The sequence below is a fragment of the Nilaparvata lugens genome, chromosome 2, assembly GCF_014356525.2.
Source record: "Nilaparvata lugens isolate BPH chromosome 2, ASM1435652v1, whole genome shotgun sequence".
In the NCBI taxonomy this organism is placed as follows: Eukaryota; Metazoa; Arthropoda; class Insecta; order Hemiptera; family Delphacidae; genus Nilaparvata; species Nilaparvata lugens.
Window position 1 is genome coordinate 60413780 of NC_052505.1, and position 18346 is coordinate 60432125.

Consider the following 18346-nt stretch of genomic DNA (forward strand, 5'->3'; position numbering starts at 1 on the left):
TCACCAGCAAATATATCGATGTACTTTATGAAGCAGGCTTTGTTTGTTGCATAGATAAACCCACTAGGGAAACTTTTATCTCTTCTTCATGCATCGATCATATATTTGTCAAACATTCAGATACAAATTCATTACTACCAGCAGTGCTAGAAACTGATATTACCGACCATTACGCAATAGGCATTACCATAGAACATAAAAATACAATAAAAAATATTCAAACTAAAACTCCCACATACAATAAAACTGATTATAATAAACTTTTAAGACTATTGACCAGATCATTGATCAATAGCTGACCAAACGTGGAACGAAGTTACTTCTTGTGAGGACCCTGTCCCTAATACTTGTGCTGATAAATTCATTGAAATAATAACAAGGTTGCAACACAGCTGCTCTTCGTCTAATTGTCGTAATAATAAAAAATTGAAAAAACTGAAACGGTGGATTACCAATGGGCTCATTAAATTTATCCCAAAATGAAAAAAAACTTGATAAATTGATAAAAAGACAGCCTGTCAATATAAATCTAATCAATAAATTCAACGAATATTGTAGTTTATTGAGCAAACTGTTGAGAACCACTAAGAAAGAATACTTCAAGCAGAAAATAAAGGAATCAACTATTAATCTAAAAATGTTTTGGAGGACAATTAATGATATAGCAGGATCTAATAGTAAGAACGCTTCATTCCCTTTTCAGCATTTCATTGGATCTAATTATAATAATACCAGATCTACCCTAGAACGTGACGAATGAGTTCAACAATTTTTTTCTCAAATGTTGGAGCGAGACTGGCTGCAGATTATAATAGAGAATAATGACGTTGCTAGATTACCTGCGCCTGCCCCAGTCTGCGACTCGCATTATTTTCATCTTGAGAGAGGTAACTGAGCAAGATGTGAAACAGTGTGTGCTCGAGATTCGAGGGCACTCTGCTCCTGGCTACGACAATATTCCTGCATACTTAATAAAAAACACAGAGAAGAAAATCAATATTCCTTCTACTTTGTGTAAAAAACTACATTGATTTTACTAGTAGTTCTGTGAACAGTAGACCTCACGCAGTATTCTCATCCACAAGTACCTGATTGAAACTTTAGACCTTATAGCCCAGTCAATAAAGGTTTTTTCGATCCGAAAATTAATAAAAGCTGAATCTTTTACCATCGATAGAACCCTCCCAGAGGGTCATTCTCCCAAAAGTCCCAAGAAATCCCCTTGGAGCTTTCCCCCCTAGCCACCCTCAAAGTTGAAAAATGCAGGTAATCACGGAAAATCAATTATCTCTGTACTCATTGATCGGAAACAGTTCTATTATATGCCATTCAATTCCTTATATTATGGACTACAATAATAGTTATATTCATTTTTTCAATAAAATCAACAGTTTTCTTGATAAAATAATATATATGTAAAAATTTAGGGGGTTTGCGATTTGATTTTTTTGTTTTCTCCGATTAACTTGGAGGCAAGTAGTTTTAAAGAAAAATGAGCCAGATAATTAATGTAGCCACACTCATTTCAAATCCATTGATGTATATTTTTATGTATTTGCGATTCTATTTGACGCCGTGGAAGGGGAAACAGTCGACGCGGAACGGCGCGGTTGACTCTCTTAGCCATAGTAAACAGCAAACTGGAAATCAATTATCTCTGTAACCATTAATCAGAAAAAAATCTATTATATGTCATTCGATTCGTTAAATTAAGGACTACAATATTAGTCAGATTCATTTCCTCAATAAATCGAACAGTTTCCTTGATAAAATAATATAATGTAAAAATTTAGGGGTTTTTCGATTTGATTTTTTTGTTTTCTCCGATTAATTTCGAAGCAAGTAATTTTAAAGAACAATGTAACGAATAATTATTGTAGCCACATTCATTGCGAATTCATTGATGTATATTGTTATGTATTTTCGATTCAAGTTGACGCTGTGGAAGGGGAAACAGCCGACGCGGCTGACTCCCTTCACCATAGTAAACAGAATAATACTGCTGTCTACATTGCATCTCATTTACACTATGGCGCTCGAAACAATTAATTTTTTCTATTGTTTTGACATGCGCTGTATATAGATTTTCACTTTCAAATACACTTAAAAAAATATTACAATTTTCTTGATTTAACCATGCTCATGATAAAAATCAGGATTTCGTTGTTTGCTCACAGAATGTATTATATTAATTTGAATTGTGCCTTCTCCATACGAGTCAGAGGTAACACAATTTGATAACTCTAGTTTCAGATATTGATGTTTTTCAACGAAGTTTCATAATATATTATGTGTCCGACTCCTTCATCTTATCCTTATTTTGTGAAAAATGAAGATTCAAAATTTCTTTTCATAGATTTTCTTGCGTTTTATCTTGTTTCATCACTCTTTATAATCTAAATACTTGATAATGGAATGAATATCATCAGATCACGTGAACAAAAAAAAATAAAAGGGTGGGCCCACCTGAGATACTATACTCCTGATAAGTTGAAAATTTTCAAGCTGAAAGTAGATTAATTTGTTGCACATTCGGTTCAAATATTAACAAATGTTACCAAATATCACCAATATTATCTATCATATATAGTGAGAACGAATTACTCTGAAGCGTTCTACTCTTACTGAACATGAAGAGGCAATACCAAGCCAGAATCGCAGTTCCGTTTGAATCATTATTATAAGAGCTTTCAAATTGATGGTATGTAAATTTAAATATGGATGTCATCCCCATCTCACAATTTCCCTATTTATCCTTATCCTGATTCAGAATAAAGTAGTTGATCTCTATAATTACAAAAATCAATGTACAGTAGCTATAATAAATAGTGAAAATAACAAAATTTCTAGTAATAATGCAACTTTTTCTAGGTACGAATTTCAAGGCTCATATAATGACTTTTTCTCAATCACAGGCAGAAATACCAATGATCATAATATTAGTAATTTAATGGAAATTGTTTCTATTGTACATTGTTCGACGTAAGATAAGCTTCATCTTTAAGGTAATCAACGTATTTAGGATTATCATGTTTATGAATGAAAGCGAGTCTGTGATAGGAAATTAGTCAAACTGAAATATAAACATTATATACAATTCATATTTCTGATCAACTATAATTACAAATGATAGTATCAAGCCGAAATGAATTGAGCAATTGCATTTCAAAGTTACTATCCACTGTTCAAATCGCACTGTGATTCCCTTTTACTTCCAAATGGATTGAATTACTCTTCAACGTAACAATTATTGTAAAAAAGCCAGTGGAATATGAACGTCATCCAAATAGCATTTGAATTTCAATTTTCAGATCATGAAATTCATAAAAAACTAATTCTTGAGAGAATAGTGATGAATTGCAAACAGTGCAAGTAACATTGATACAAAGCGATACAATGAAAATCAACATCGATTAATTTAATACTGGACTTATCAAATTTATATTACCGTTAATTTATATTATTTATAAAGCTTATAAAATGTAAAACCAACATTTTAAATTTTCTCTACTGGAGCAAAACATCAATAGAAAATAAAGAAGATCCCATTATAAGCACAATATACTTGTGTACTAGAATTCACTTGAACTAACTCATCACTTCAACCCTTCAATGATCACAATGAACTAGAATGGTATAAAACCATGAAATTGATAATCAGGTACATTTTTCAAATAGCTTCACCCAACTTAATCTGTGAATGCTAAGTCATAAAAAATCATGTTCAATAGATTTAATTTGAATGCTTCAAATAGAGAATGATCTATTCTTTTGGTGCCCTAATCAAAATCAATTTCAATCAACATTAATCGACACAAAGAAAAGCTTCTGCCAACCTTGTGTAATGAATGACAAGATGCGAGTGGAGGTGAAAAATCGATATGTTAACAAAAATAATAGAAGATGATGAATCATCTTTCAATTATTAATCTTATACGGTAGGGTACTTTGTGGTTAAATGTGAAACATTTGTGAAAATTTGAATATTAACAGTAGAAAACAGCAAACACTGCACGCTATGATTTTTCAGGAAATTGCCACTGCTAACACTATTGTAATCTATGATTTATCTCAGTTTTTGACATTCATAACTTATGATAAATTCTAGCATAGAATTATGATCATACATACATATTTTAAATATGTAATAGTATGACTACTTATTTTATCGGTTGCAAACAATATCTTTGTCTGTCATAGAATGCATGATTTAGCACATATATATAACAACAAAATGATTTTAGAGAATTTAGAGAATAAAAATGTGAAAAATTAGTTTCATCGAATGTCAAAACAATAGACAAAATTGATTGTTTCGAGCGCCATAGTGTGAATAAGATGCAACTTAGAAAGCAGTACCGTAGGCCTACTACTGTATTTTACTGTTTACTATGGTGAAGAGTCAGCCACGCCGTACCGCGTCGACTGTTTCCCCTTCCACAGCATCAAATCAAATCGCAAATAAATAACAATATACATCAATGGATTCGCAATGAATGTGGCTACAATAATTATTCGTCTAATTTTCTTTAGATTATTTGCTTCGAAGTTAATCGGAGAAAACAAAAATGAAATCGAAAAACCCCTAAATTTTTACATATATATTATTTTATCAAGGAAACTGTTCGATTTATTGAGGAAATGGATACGACTAATATTTTAGTCCATAATGTAACGAATCGAATGACATATGATAGATTTTTTTCCGATCAATGGTTACAGAGATAATTGATTTCCAGTTTGCTGTTTAATATGGCTGAGAGTCAGCCGCGCCGTTCCGCGTCGAATGTTTCCCCTTCCACGGCGTCAAATCGAATCGCAAATACATAACAATATACATCAATGGATTTGCAATGAGAGTGGCTACATTAATTATTCGGCTCATTTTCCTTCAAGAGCACTTGTTTCGAAGTTAATCGAAGAAAACAAAAAAATCAAATCACAAACCCCCTAAATTTTTACATATATATTATTTTATCAAGAAAACTGTCAAATTTAATGGAAAAATAAATATAACTAATATTGTAGTCCATAATGTAACAAATCGAATGACATATAATAGAACTGTTTCCGATCAATGGTTACAGTTATAATTGATTTTCCGTGTTTCCCTGCATTTTTCATGTTTTAGGGGGCTGGGGCGGAAAGCTCCAAGGGGATTTCTTGGGACTTTTGGGAGAATGACCCTCTGGGAGGGTTCTATCGATGGTGGGAAATTCAGCTTTTATTTAATTTTCGGATCGAAAATGCTTTTTTGGACCTTCATTGACTGGGCTATTATGGAAATACAGCAATAGACTGGCTTCTCCACACATCTGTGTGATTTATGATGTGATGTGATTTATGTCAGCTGATTTATGATGAATAATCCTATAGTCTGATTTTTACTCTAATATTGGCGTATGAAGGAGGCTCCTTTCTCCTTTTATATTATCCTTGGAATGCAAAATTTCCAAAAACCTTGTATATACGTCGACGCTCAATTAAAAAAGGAACATACCTGTCAAATTTCATGAAAATCTATTACCGCGTTTCGCCGTAAATGCGCAACATATAAACAGCCTTACCACCCAAACAGCTGATACTGGTACTTTTGATGAATTTAACTGTTCATTATTGTTGAAAATAGTTAATCATATTTTATATATTTTTTAAAGATGTAATAATAAATTTTCATGATTGAGAATAAATATTTTGTCAATTAGTTGAATTTCTACATTGTTGATAAACGATGTGGCAACATCGCAATGCGCGAAGGATATACCGCCATCTGCTTTGGATAGACAAGGATAGCAACACCATTGCAAATCACACACTGCCATTATAACGTGGACCCACAGAGAAGAAAGAAAGAATGAAAAAATTCCTTCTACTTTGTGATGGACCTCACCATTACAATGTTCTCCTACTTTGTTCCATTACAATGCGGAACTTCCTAACAAGATGGCGGATTTTTGCGCCAGGATACTATAGTGATGTCCACGTTATAATGGCAGTGAACGATTGACAATACTATTGCTGTCCTTTTCTATCATACAACAAAACAGATAGCGCTATTTCTCTCTAGCTTTGCAATGTTGTCAGTTTGCCAGAATATTTTATTTTTACTTTTGACAGTGCTGTACAAAAGTAACTCAGCCGCCATTTTTTTCTTTATTCTATCAAAATACTTTGGTACATGCAAAAAACCTTAAAGAGATAATATCATCTTTAAGTAAGAGAGTGCATCTTTAAGGTCTTTGGGTACATGAGTCGTACAATTGATTTAAAATGTATTTTTGAAACAATGAAATAATTTTTAGACATTACCGTATGAGAGACACAAATTAAAATACCTGAAATGACATTTTAAAAGTTGATAACTAACCATCCTAGACTTCATCCATGCTTCAGTTAGCCTACATGTTTAGGCTAGATCCTCTCTTACCGGTATAAATAATATTGAAAGGTTGTTTCAGAATTATTTCCATTGAAATTACTAAGTTTGAATAGGATTTCTATTTTTCTATCATTTTTGAGAGAAATTTGAATAGAATACCTACCAAACAACTTAATTTCTGTTGTTTTGAAATTCAGATTGGTGTATCACAGATTTTTAAATTAGCCGCCATTTCAGGTTTTATAAGAATAAAAATCTAATCTTAATTAGTTATGGAAGCAAATTTTTGAATCAAATTATGAAAAAATATATTTTCTTGGTTAATTTGAAATTAAATTGATTATTTTATTAAGGAAATTATAATTATTATTAGGTCAAATTTAATGGGATGAAATGAGTAACAGCTGTGTACAATCAGTGGCAAAATGGAGAGACTTGGCAACGTTTTTCTCCTATCTTCACTGCCATTATAACGTGGACCCAAAGACCTTAAAGATGCACCCAAAGACCTTAATCTCTTTGCGTGGACCTCACTATAGCCAAGTTTCCATACTGCACCTATTCTGTGGTCGCGGTATGTCAGTAACTCGCGGTTGTCAGTTGTTGTTTGATTAAGGTTATGTTTATTGTAGTATGTCTATGTTGATGTAATGTTGTATTTTATTTAAACTAATTGAAGTTTAAAGTATTGAAGTAAAGGCTTCATAATAATATAATTATTGTTGTATAAGCTGAGGTTATAAATGAATCGACTACGGGTATACCTCATTGGACAGGTAATTTACCTTCTTTGTAAATATTTACCTTCTTTGTAGATATATTGGCCAGTGTGTCATGTAATGATGTTTTTCTTTCTTCGGGAGGTACTGGCTTATTTGAAGCTTTCTTTGACTTTTTCCATTACGAATTTATTTTTTTCTTTCCCGAAATTGTCATGCCTCGCCGCTCTCATGCACTGAAGAGAAGACCTAGACATCTGGATGGTCACAAGGAGTGGTACACGGATGATCTGGCTAGACTTAGGGGAATCTTGCTCGCCCTCAATAACGGATGTGAGGATGGTGACGCCGACAACTCGGCTAGGTATAGAAATTTCAAACAATTTTACAAGAGGAGGATCGAGCTGGCTAAGAGGTTGGCTACCGAGCGACGAATTGAGGATGATCCTAATCAATGCAAAACTGCCTGGGACGTGATCAATACCAACAGATCCATGCCACGTAAAAGTATTGACTTTGCAAGCCCAGATGACTTCAATGGGTTCTTTGTGGGTTCGGTTCAGGACATAGTGGGAGCCCTGCCTGATGCTGCCATTGATCCCATTGCTTTGTTGGAGGGAAGAGTCCAGCCAAGCCAGAAGTATCTCCCCCCACCACACCAGCAGCCTTGAGGAAAATTATACGTTCCTTTAAGCCCCCTAAGAGCATAGATGTGTTTGGCATGTCTGTGAGCATGCTTCGTGAGGTTGTGGATTCCGTTGCAGTTCCTCTCTGTGCATCTGTCAACGAGTGCTTGAGGTCTGGAAAATTTCCTGATTCCTTGAAAACTTCAAGGACTGTCCCGGTCTTCAAGAAGGGTGATCATGAGAGCCTTTGTAGCTTCAGGCCCATCTCCATTACCCCTGTCTTTGGCAAGGTGATCGAGGCGTTGATGAAGCCACAGCTGGAGGCTTTCTTTGAGGAGAATGGCCTGTTCTCTGACATGCAATTTGGCTTTCGAGTTGGCAGATCAACAGTGGGTGCAGTTGACGATGTAGCTGAGCGGCCTTCGAGGATGGTGAGTCTCTTGCTCATGCTCTTTGTGATCTGAGCCGAGCCTTTGACTGCGTGGACCATGGCATTCTCCTTAGAAAGCTGAGCTTTTATGGTCTTAGAGACTGCCATTTCCATCTTGGGCTCTGACCTTTCTGGAAGGACTCAGCTTGTCTCCCTCAGTGGTGCGGACTCCCGGACACTTTCGGTGACTTTTGGTGTTCCTCAGGGATCGGTGCTGGGGCCTACACTGTTCCTTGTCATGATAAATGACCACGGTTCCTCTCTGATGTTCGCGGATGATGCATCTCTACTGTCATCGGGTGCTGAGCTTGAGCGGGTTTTGGAGGCATCTGCGGAGCATCTTCGATCTGCCACTTCATGGTTCCTAGCTAATCGATTCCAGCTGAATGAGGACAAGACCCAAAGGATCATCTGCAGATTGTCACGTGAACTGCGTGACCCTCAGTATCCAGTGAAGCTGCTGGGTTTTGTCTTGGACAGCAAACTCAGCTGGAACAGTCATATACAGCAGGTAACCAGTCGACTCTCCCGCATTTGCTTTCTGCTGCTCAAGATGAGGAGCCTGGTGACTGAGAAGTACCTTATAATGATGTATCACGCGCTCTTCCTTTGTCACATTACCTATGGCTTACTTCTGTGGGGTCATTCAGCGGGGACTGCTGATGTGCTGAGACTGCAAAAGAGGGCTATAAGAATTATAACAGGCAGCGAACATCTTGCCCAATGCAAGCCCATCTTTGCTGGCCTTGGTGTGCTGACGGTCTTCAGCCATTACATCCTCCTGTGCTTGATGTATGTCAAGAGGATACAGCATACTCTGGCTGCCCGAAGTGACGTTCACAACCACAACACCAGGCACTGCGAGCTGCTGGAAGTCCCTAGGAGACATCTCCACCGTTCACAGGCCAGCTATGGAGTTTCTGCACTGAAATTCTTCAACAAGCTGCCTCCTGGTGTGAAGCAGTTGGATGAGGCCGCCTTGAAGAGAGCCGTCAGGAAGCTGCTTTTTGATAATCATATTATAGCGTGAATAAATTTATGAGTGATGATCTGAACTTTTTTTAAAAAGTGGTCACTGTTTTACCTGCCATCTGAATAGTTTTTGTATTATTGTGTATATTGAAATCGAACTCTATGATGCCATCGATCCCACAAATGTAGGTAATGGATGAAGCAGAAGGTATTAAAGGTACCTTATTAATAAAACTAAACTTATGCTCGTTCGTGGTCTGCAAAGTGAGATCTTCTACAAAATTTAAGTACTTTTAAATTCTTTCAACTTACGTTTTCATAACAAAAAATAAAGATAGCATAAAATTACTCTTTACATACTGTTGTAGACCTACGCCTGATCTTTTATATTCCATACAAACGTTTGAAACAAGAAGTAGGATAGGCTTGGCAACTTATATCTTGTCCATAACCGTAGAAAAGGATTTTAAAGTCATATTGGTGCCTATAACAAGTTGGCTATGCGGTAATAGTTTTTGCTGTAGGTGATGTTTAGTAGAATAGTTGTTACCCTGAATTTAGCAAACAACCAGTAAATGTAGATTTAATTATTACGAGCTATCGTAATTGTAAAAATATTTTTTCTCATATTAACGATCATGGCAGTTCTATGATAGCAAAAAGTTATTCAATATGAATTATAGGCAACTGAGCTCGTAGAGGATGAAGTTATCTACAATTATTATGAATCAGTCGTGACTTTCTATGATGCATCAGACTCGTTCTAGAAACTATAGATTAACAGTAGATACACACAAAAATACGTCCAGAGGGATCTTGAATTATACATCTAAATGGTAACAATCGGAATATATTGTTAATCAAAAGCTAAAATTCATCAAATTTGATTTTTTTCTTAAATTTTACTAATGTTTGAAAAATCATAACTCCATAGGCCTACTCATTGAAGACTAGCTGGCCCGGCGAACCTCGAACCGCCAAAAAGACAATGTATCTCATGTCACACTTAACTTTCATGAATCATGAGATTCATCTGACAATCAGAATTTTCATTTACATCTCAATACGGACTTCCTTTGTGCTTAGTCATGCAGCATTTATTATTCCGAAAGCATATTCTTCATCTGAATCAATTAGTAGCATTATATATTAGTAAAGTGTTGAATTAAAAAGCAAATACATAGGTTAAAGTTAAATCGGTGTTTCAAAGATAAATTGAATGCATTCATAGCTGTTGATTTGTCAATAGATCTTCCAGGAAAGTTTGGCCGTAATCGCGTTACATATACAGACAGACAAAAGAAAATCCGAGTTAAAACATAGACCTTCCAACGTTCGGTCAATTATTCATCATAAATCAGCTGTCGAGTGGATTATTAATTGAATGCAATTAATATTTCAATGTAATTTGGTGAAAAATCAGCTGTCGTGTGGATATTAATTGCAAGCGAGGAGGCATGCAATATTGATAACTCAAAGTAGCTTATTATTTTCTCCCAACTTTTCTCTGCTTTCAACTCGGTAAGCTTCTAATGATAGTAGCATAATTGTTTACACCAAATTATTAGCATTCTAATGATTATAATTATAATTAATATTAATAATTATTGTCGATACAACATTTGAAAGAGCCATTAGTTGTTTACACACCGATATCTAGCCGACACATCAGGAGAGGACATAATTCACTTTGATGGAGGCTGTTTTCAACTGCATGAGGTCTACTGTTCACATGACTACTAGTAATAATTTACTAAAAATCAATTAATTCTAAACACCAAAGACAGCACAATTATCCGAAAAAAGAAATCTCTTTAGAGCATGTAAGTCTTTAACCTGAAGCCGCACTGCTGGATGGTTACACACAGAATAGTCATTTTGTTTTTAGTCGGAGCATTTAGAACTAGTTGTTCTGTGAACAGTAGACCTCGCGCAGTTATTAACCACAGTCTCCTCTAATACTGTCCATCAGAGAAAATTCTTTCTTGTTGTGTAGGCGAGATATCGGTATATAAACGACTAATGGCTGTTTGGGTTGTTGTATCGACAATGCTAATAATTTGATATAAACAGCTATATTATGCTACTATCATCAAAAGCTTACCGAGTTGAAAGCAGAGAAAATTCGGGAGAAAATACTAAGCTACTTCAAGTTATCAATTGCATGCCTCACTGCATGCAATTAATAGTCCACACAACAGCTGTTTTTTCACTAAGTTATATTGAGATATTGAATTGCATGCAATTTATAATCCACTCGACAGCTGATTTATGATGAATAATTCTTTAGTCTAATTTTTACGGTAAAATTGGCGTTCTAAGGAGACTCCTTTTCCTTGTGTATTATCCTTAAAATGCAAAATTTCAAAAAACCTTGTATATACGTCGACGCGCAATTCAAAGAGGAACATACCTGTAAAATTTCATGGAAATCTATTGCCGCATTTCGCCGTAAATGCGGAAAATAAAAACATAGAAGATTAAAGAGAAAGGCAAAACCGTCGACTTGAATCTTAGACCTCACTTCGCTCGGTCAATAAAGTACATGGGCGGTTATGAAGCAGCACACAATCTTGTCTACTATCTACCGACTGCTGTTGGATGATGCAATGATTATAACAGCTGATTTTTATTTCTGTGTGTGAGCAGCTCACAAATCTCCTCCCATAAGGAATACATGTAAACTTTGAAGGACCGTAGGAAAGAGTCCTGAAGTTGGATTATAATTTTGATAGGCCATAAACCTGGTCCTGAACATAACGAACACAAGTAAAAAAATCATCAAATTGGATGCACACAAATAGTTATTGAATGTAAGAATTTGAGGCTCGATTTTTATTTATATAGATAGACAGTTCCGAATGGTCTAATTTTATTTAGAATTTTATAATCTAAAAAAAAGGCGAGAGTAAATTTTTCTGACCGATTACTGGATTCGGTAAAAATGGCTGAAAACTGGAAAATGTACAGAAAATACGAGATTTTTGGGCCACTCTATATCTAGCACAAGGAAATTTCGCATGAAGAGATTGGTTCTGGACTTCTCTCATGTATCCAAAAAATTCATTAAAAAATCAGAACTACAATATATATTGCAAGCATATCCGCTTCTTTATGTCTATATTGAATGAACTATATGTAGTCCTGCGCCCTGCAAAAATTCAGCTTTCCCTAATTTGTTGCGCACTTATTGACTGAGCTACAAGGTTTTTGAGTTCACTTCCTGGAGTTCCAAAAGGCTTGGTTGACTTCAGTGCTGAATTATAGTTACAACACTAAACATCGAAATCAAAAAAGATGAGTTATTGCTAGTGACACTTGGGGTTTTTTAATGAGAAAATTACACAGACTATATACATTATAATAGACTAAGCTTAATTTTTAGCTATTGCTGATAGCATAGGTCTATCTGATGAGATAAGTGACATCTCAAATCCTACCACCCTCACCCTCCTTGGGTCCAAATTTAGAGGCCCATCCAATAGACAATGGTAAGTTAGTAATAATTACTGCTATTGTTTGATTAATAATAATTATTATTGATCAATGAACAATCAATATCAAGATAATTATTAATTAACTTATGAGCGTATGTGATAACAATATAGTAGAGTGTATCTATTAACTTGTATTGATTGATTATTGCAATAACATGCAGAATTGAAAATCTGAAGACAGTTCAAAAAGCACTTGATGTTTAGATAAGATGGAGGCCTATCTTTATTCATCAAAAATAAAACTTCAATATTGTCATGATCCCATATATTTCTAATAGCGTCTTAGTTACCTATTCATCGTTAAAATCAAAACTGAAACATTGAGAATCATGTCTCCATGTAGCTTATGATATTATCACAGGCAAGAGTATAGTGATGTCTGTGGTAGGTATTTTCTATAATATTATGTCTGCATACACTGCTAGCTCAGCAAAATAATTAAACTATTTCCAGATTTTTTCTGCTACAATTTTAAAAACTACCTCAATTTTATCGTCTAATATGGTTGAATCTATATAAATAAAAATCGAGCCTCAAATTTTGACATTCAATAACGACTTTTCTATGTGTGCACCGAATTCGATGATTTTTTTTAGTTGTGTTCTTTATGTTCAAAACCAGGTTTATGGTCTATCAAATTCATAATCCGACTTCAGGACTCTTTCCTACGGTCCTTCAAAGTTTACATGTAATCCTTATTGACCGAGCGAAGTGAGGTCTAAGATTCAAGTCGACGGTTTGGCATTTCTCTTAATGTTTATATGTTGCGCATTTACGGCGAAACGCGGTAATAGATTTTTATGAAATTTGACAGGTATGTTCCTTTTTTAAGTGTGCGTCGACGTATATACAAGGTTTTTGGAAATTTTTCATTTCAAGGATAATACCCCATACCCCAATATTAGAGTAAAAAATAGTCTATAGAATTATTCATCATAAATCAGCTGACAAGTGATTACACAGATGTGTGGAGAAGCCAGTCTATTTCTGTATTTCCATAAGGTCTATAGTTTCAATCAGGTACTTGTGGATGAGAATACTGCGTGAGGTCTACTGTTCTCAGAACTACTACTGGGAGAAGATTTGTGAGCTGGCCCACTACCTCCGTAAACAAACGTCAGCACAGGTAGAGCTTCTACACCAATAAAAATTCGTTGATATCAGCTGATCTATATCAGCTAGTGTTTTTATTGGTGTAGGCAATACCTACTATCTATATATATAAAAGCGAAATGGCACTCACTCACTGACTGACTGACTCACTCACTCACTCACTCGCAGAACTAAAAATCTACCGAACTAAAAACGTTCAAATTTGGTAGGTATGTTCAGTTGGCCCTTTAGAGGCGCACTAAGAAATCTTTTGGCAATATTTTAAGGATTGTTTTTAAGGGTTTAAAGTTCGTCTTTTAGCATGTATATTCTTCTTCTCCCAATCTCTTAATTATAATTGAAATTTCCATATCATATGTTACTATAGAACTATAATCTAGATAGAGTACCTCTTCGAAACAGTTGTTAACTGGCAACTAAATTAATAATTTTGTCAGGTTGGCATTAAGTTGAGTTGACTTTGTTAGGTTGGCACCAAGTTGAAGATTTAAATGCATTTATCGCGGAAAAATTGATTGGGCACTGCTACTTCAATCCTGGGAATATTATATTACTATTAGTCAGGCTCGCTTCACTCGCCATATCCGTTTAGCCAGACGTTTAGTCTGGACCCCCGACTGAATCGTCCTAACATATGATAAAAATGTTCAAATGAAAAATGCAGGCGAGCGAAGCGAGCCTGCTGATCTTATTCTTGGACGATCCAGTCGGGGGTCCAGGGGGCGGAGCCCCCTGGCTAGACGGATATGGCGAGCGAAGCGAGCCTGACGGCTAGTTAATAGTAGGTATTGGCAGCAAATTATTTATTGTGTAGTTGGAAAATTATATAAATAAAATCTATTAAAATTAATAAATGGAATAATAATATTATGAATAATATATCATCTAAAGTTACCAGATGTACAACAAGCTCAACTAAGCTATGAACATTAATGTTTAAAATGCATAATAATACAATAATAATTGATTGGAGTAAATAAAAGCGTTTGGTTCTTTTTCATAGCATGTTTGAAGTTTAGTAGGCCTAGATATTGGTTTGGAAAATATTGGACAGTGCTTCTCGAAATTTGTGAAAGCTGTGGATGTGAAAAAGTAATTCAGTTTATTTCAAAAACCCAAAACACAATAGAATACATGACATGATAGCAGAGTACAATGAATAAATGTGAAAAAGTAATTCAATTTATTTCAAAAACCCAAAACACAATAGAATACATGACATGATAGCAGAGTACAATGAATAAATGTGAAAAAGTAATTCAATTTATTTCAAAAACCCAAAACACAATAGAATACATGACGTGATAGCAGAGTACAATGAATAAATGTGAAAAAGTAATTCAATTTATTTCAAAAACCCAAAACACAATAGAATACATGACGTGATAGCAGAGTACAATGAATAAATGTGAAAAAGTAATTCAATTTATTTCAAAAACCCAAAACACAATAGAATACATGACGTGATAGCAGAGTACAATGAATAAATGTGAAAAAGTAATTCAATTTATTCAAAAACCCAAAACACAATAGAATACATGACGTGATAGCAGAGTACAATGAATAAATGTGAAAAAGTAATTCAATTTATTTCAAAAACCCAAAACACAATCGAATACATGAAATGATAGCAGAGTACAATAAATAGAATATATATTTATTATATTTATATTAAAAATTGATATGCAAAATGCGGCATCGCGCCACCTCAGGTGTGCATCCAGCTCAAGTTTGTCATGAGATGCATTAACTATTTGGCGGTACGAAGTTTGCCGGGCCAGCTAGTTATAAAATAAACAAACAGTTATCAATAATTAATTATACTTCTATGTAGAACGTCATACAATCCAACTGCAGTGCTTCGTTTAAGCACAATAAATAATTTAGCTTTTTTCAAGCTTTATTGCTTCATTTGTTCAGGTACTCCAATATTGTACCATATCACTGCAGTCCTGACCTGTATATCAATAATCAACATAATATAAACATCCAAGTGGATCGTCATACAATCCATCTGTAGTGCAATACCATCCCCATGCCCTTCAAGTACAATGATAAAATTTAATTAATTTAAGCTTCATTGATTTATCTGCTCACTCGATATAGTAGACCTATTGATTCCACTTTCCTCATCACTGCAACCCTTGTCAGAATTTCGATTTAATCAGCACATAAACATTATCGTATGTTTATGTGCAGAGCGTCACTGTAGTGCTTCATGCCCTTCCAAAAGGCCAACAAAATTCAATTATTTAAAGCTTTATTGGTTCATCAGTCCATCCAAAGAGATAACGAAGCCCAGCTCGACTCGTTACACATTCACAGGCTGTGCTTTGCAAGCACCAAGCAGGCCTCGCTTATTCATTCACTGGTCTTTAAAATGACGTCAGTGCTGCCAACCGGCGAAGGAACGTTTCATAATTTACACTCTATTCAAAATTTCAACTTGTTTTTAAGGGCTCTCACAACACCTAATAACATTTTATGAGCAGCGCGCGCCTTCAAGCTACGGTACTAATAATGTTTTATGAGGCGTGCATACATTCCTGAATTCCTAATTAAGTTTTTATGCTGCGCGCTACTGTAGAGAAAATTAATTGAAAGCTTGAATCTTCATGGCTTAGTTAACTGTCAGTTTCACTAGGATGCCTTATAATTGATTTTATTTTGCCTGGTTGCAGTAAACCAGAAGATGATATGATTGTGGTGATAAGACTTTCATTCAATCTTTTCTGTTCTAATCATAGTAATATAAATTACTCATTTAGCCTATAAGGAACTGGCTGATTCATAAATACAGTTTGTTTAGCATAAAAGTATCAATATCTTGTAAGAATCGACTCATAAAAATAATGATAAAATTCGGTTTCTACTAAAAATGCTTCATTTCTGAACTGTTGATTTTTAAGGCCCCAACCATACTGGTGTCTTACGCGCTGAAATAATTTTCCGCTTCTTCAGAAATTGCACGGTCTCTTATGGGGAGCGTCTATTTCGTTCTTAAAGTTTATTATATCCCATAAGAGACGATGCATCCGGCTGACGAACGAAAAAAGTTTAGCGTGTCTGAGATGCCTGTATAGTTAGGGCCTAATATGCGATCTACAATGGAAATTTCACATTGATATTACAGTTTATGTTTTGCTTACATGGTTTGTCAATCTCAATTTTCAGCGGTTCTCAATACTTGTGTTATATTGATAAGGCCTACTCAAGAATATAGCATAAAAAATTACAAAGTCTTTCGAAATCACATAAATTTCTAATGACAAAGTAATAAGAATTTCCAAAACACCTAAGAACTGTTCCAAATATAAAAAATTATACTCCATCATAATTAATATCGAGGCACTGAGCTTCGCACCGGAGTACAAAAGCATAGAATCATAAAAGCATAGTTTATAATCCTATACTATTAAACGAGCAACTTCTGTTTATATGTTTAGATGTTCAGATGTTTATATGTTTGTATTTCACCGGATCTCGAAAACGGCTCTAACGACTCTCACGAAATTCGGAAATTAGGTTTATAATATAAAGATTTGATTTCACTAGGTGTTGGTGATGGAAGTGATTGAGCGAGTTCATGTGTGTGGGACTGTGTCAAATTTACGACTCAGCAGGTACTTAGTGCCGGTTGAAAAAAAGCCGGGTTATTTTCAATCCTGTTTATTATTATTTTTATTTATTATTTATTAATTTATTGTACAAAATACTACAATCATTATATAATTATGATATTGAAGGAAAAAATGGGCTAAGCCTGTACTATTTCTCTTCAAAAATTTTGATAAAAATTTTATGTTGTCCAAAGGTTTAATTCCAGTAGATCCATCTTTTTGAAATGGTCTTCTCTGATTTGGTTCACGTGAAGTTAATCAGGATTGAATTTTAACCGGGCCATTTCAACTGGGCCTTTGTGAGGGAAAATTAATTTTTGCATTCCTCTGGGAATTAATCTCAATGTACTGTGATTAGATAGAACATTTCTGTATGAATGTTATTATAATTTCTTCTTTCGTAATACATTGTTTATGCTTTTGTACTCCAGAGCGAAGCTCGGTCCCCGATATTATTTATTTATTAATACACAGAATACAATTCTTCCAATTGATTGGGGAAGGACCAACAGGCACAGCCCAAAACTGCATCTTCCCCGAATTTTGATGTATACACTATAAATATGGTAGTCCAAAAAGTAGGTTATGTCCCATACACTTTTGAATTCCAATTTTTTTGAAGTCCAAACATTTGAAAACAGAATAGTTCGAATTGAGATTTTTCACAAACGAAATTTAATAACAAAATAGCACTTACTAATCACTTTAAAACTCTAAAATAATGAATAGCTTTAACAAATTTTATACAGATCCTCTAATTTAAATAACAAATAATGGATCTTGAATAAAATCATATCGTTGGTAAAGTCAACAAACAGATAAGGTTGATCACGTCGTTTATTTATAATTATTGTCAGATAATACTTTTCATGAGATCCGCTGATTATTTATAAAAGATCAACAGCTGAACATAGATCAACAGCTGAACATAATTCTATCTCTCTCTCCCACACAGGCACTCGCATCTTCCGTTATCAACAGACGACGAAA

At 34.7% G+C, this 18346-nt stretch overlaps 1 protein-coding gene across 6 annotated transcripts in view; it reads left to right on the forward strand.

The window, feature by feature from the left end:
• LOC111044208 (Down syndrome cell adhesion molecule-like protein Dscam2) overlaps positions 1 to 18346 on the forward strand; it is a 327413-nt gene that overhangs the window by 252491 nt on the left and 56576 nt on the right. The window lies entirely within an intron of this gene.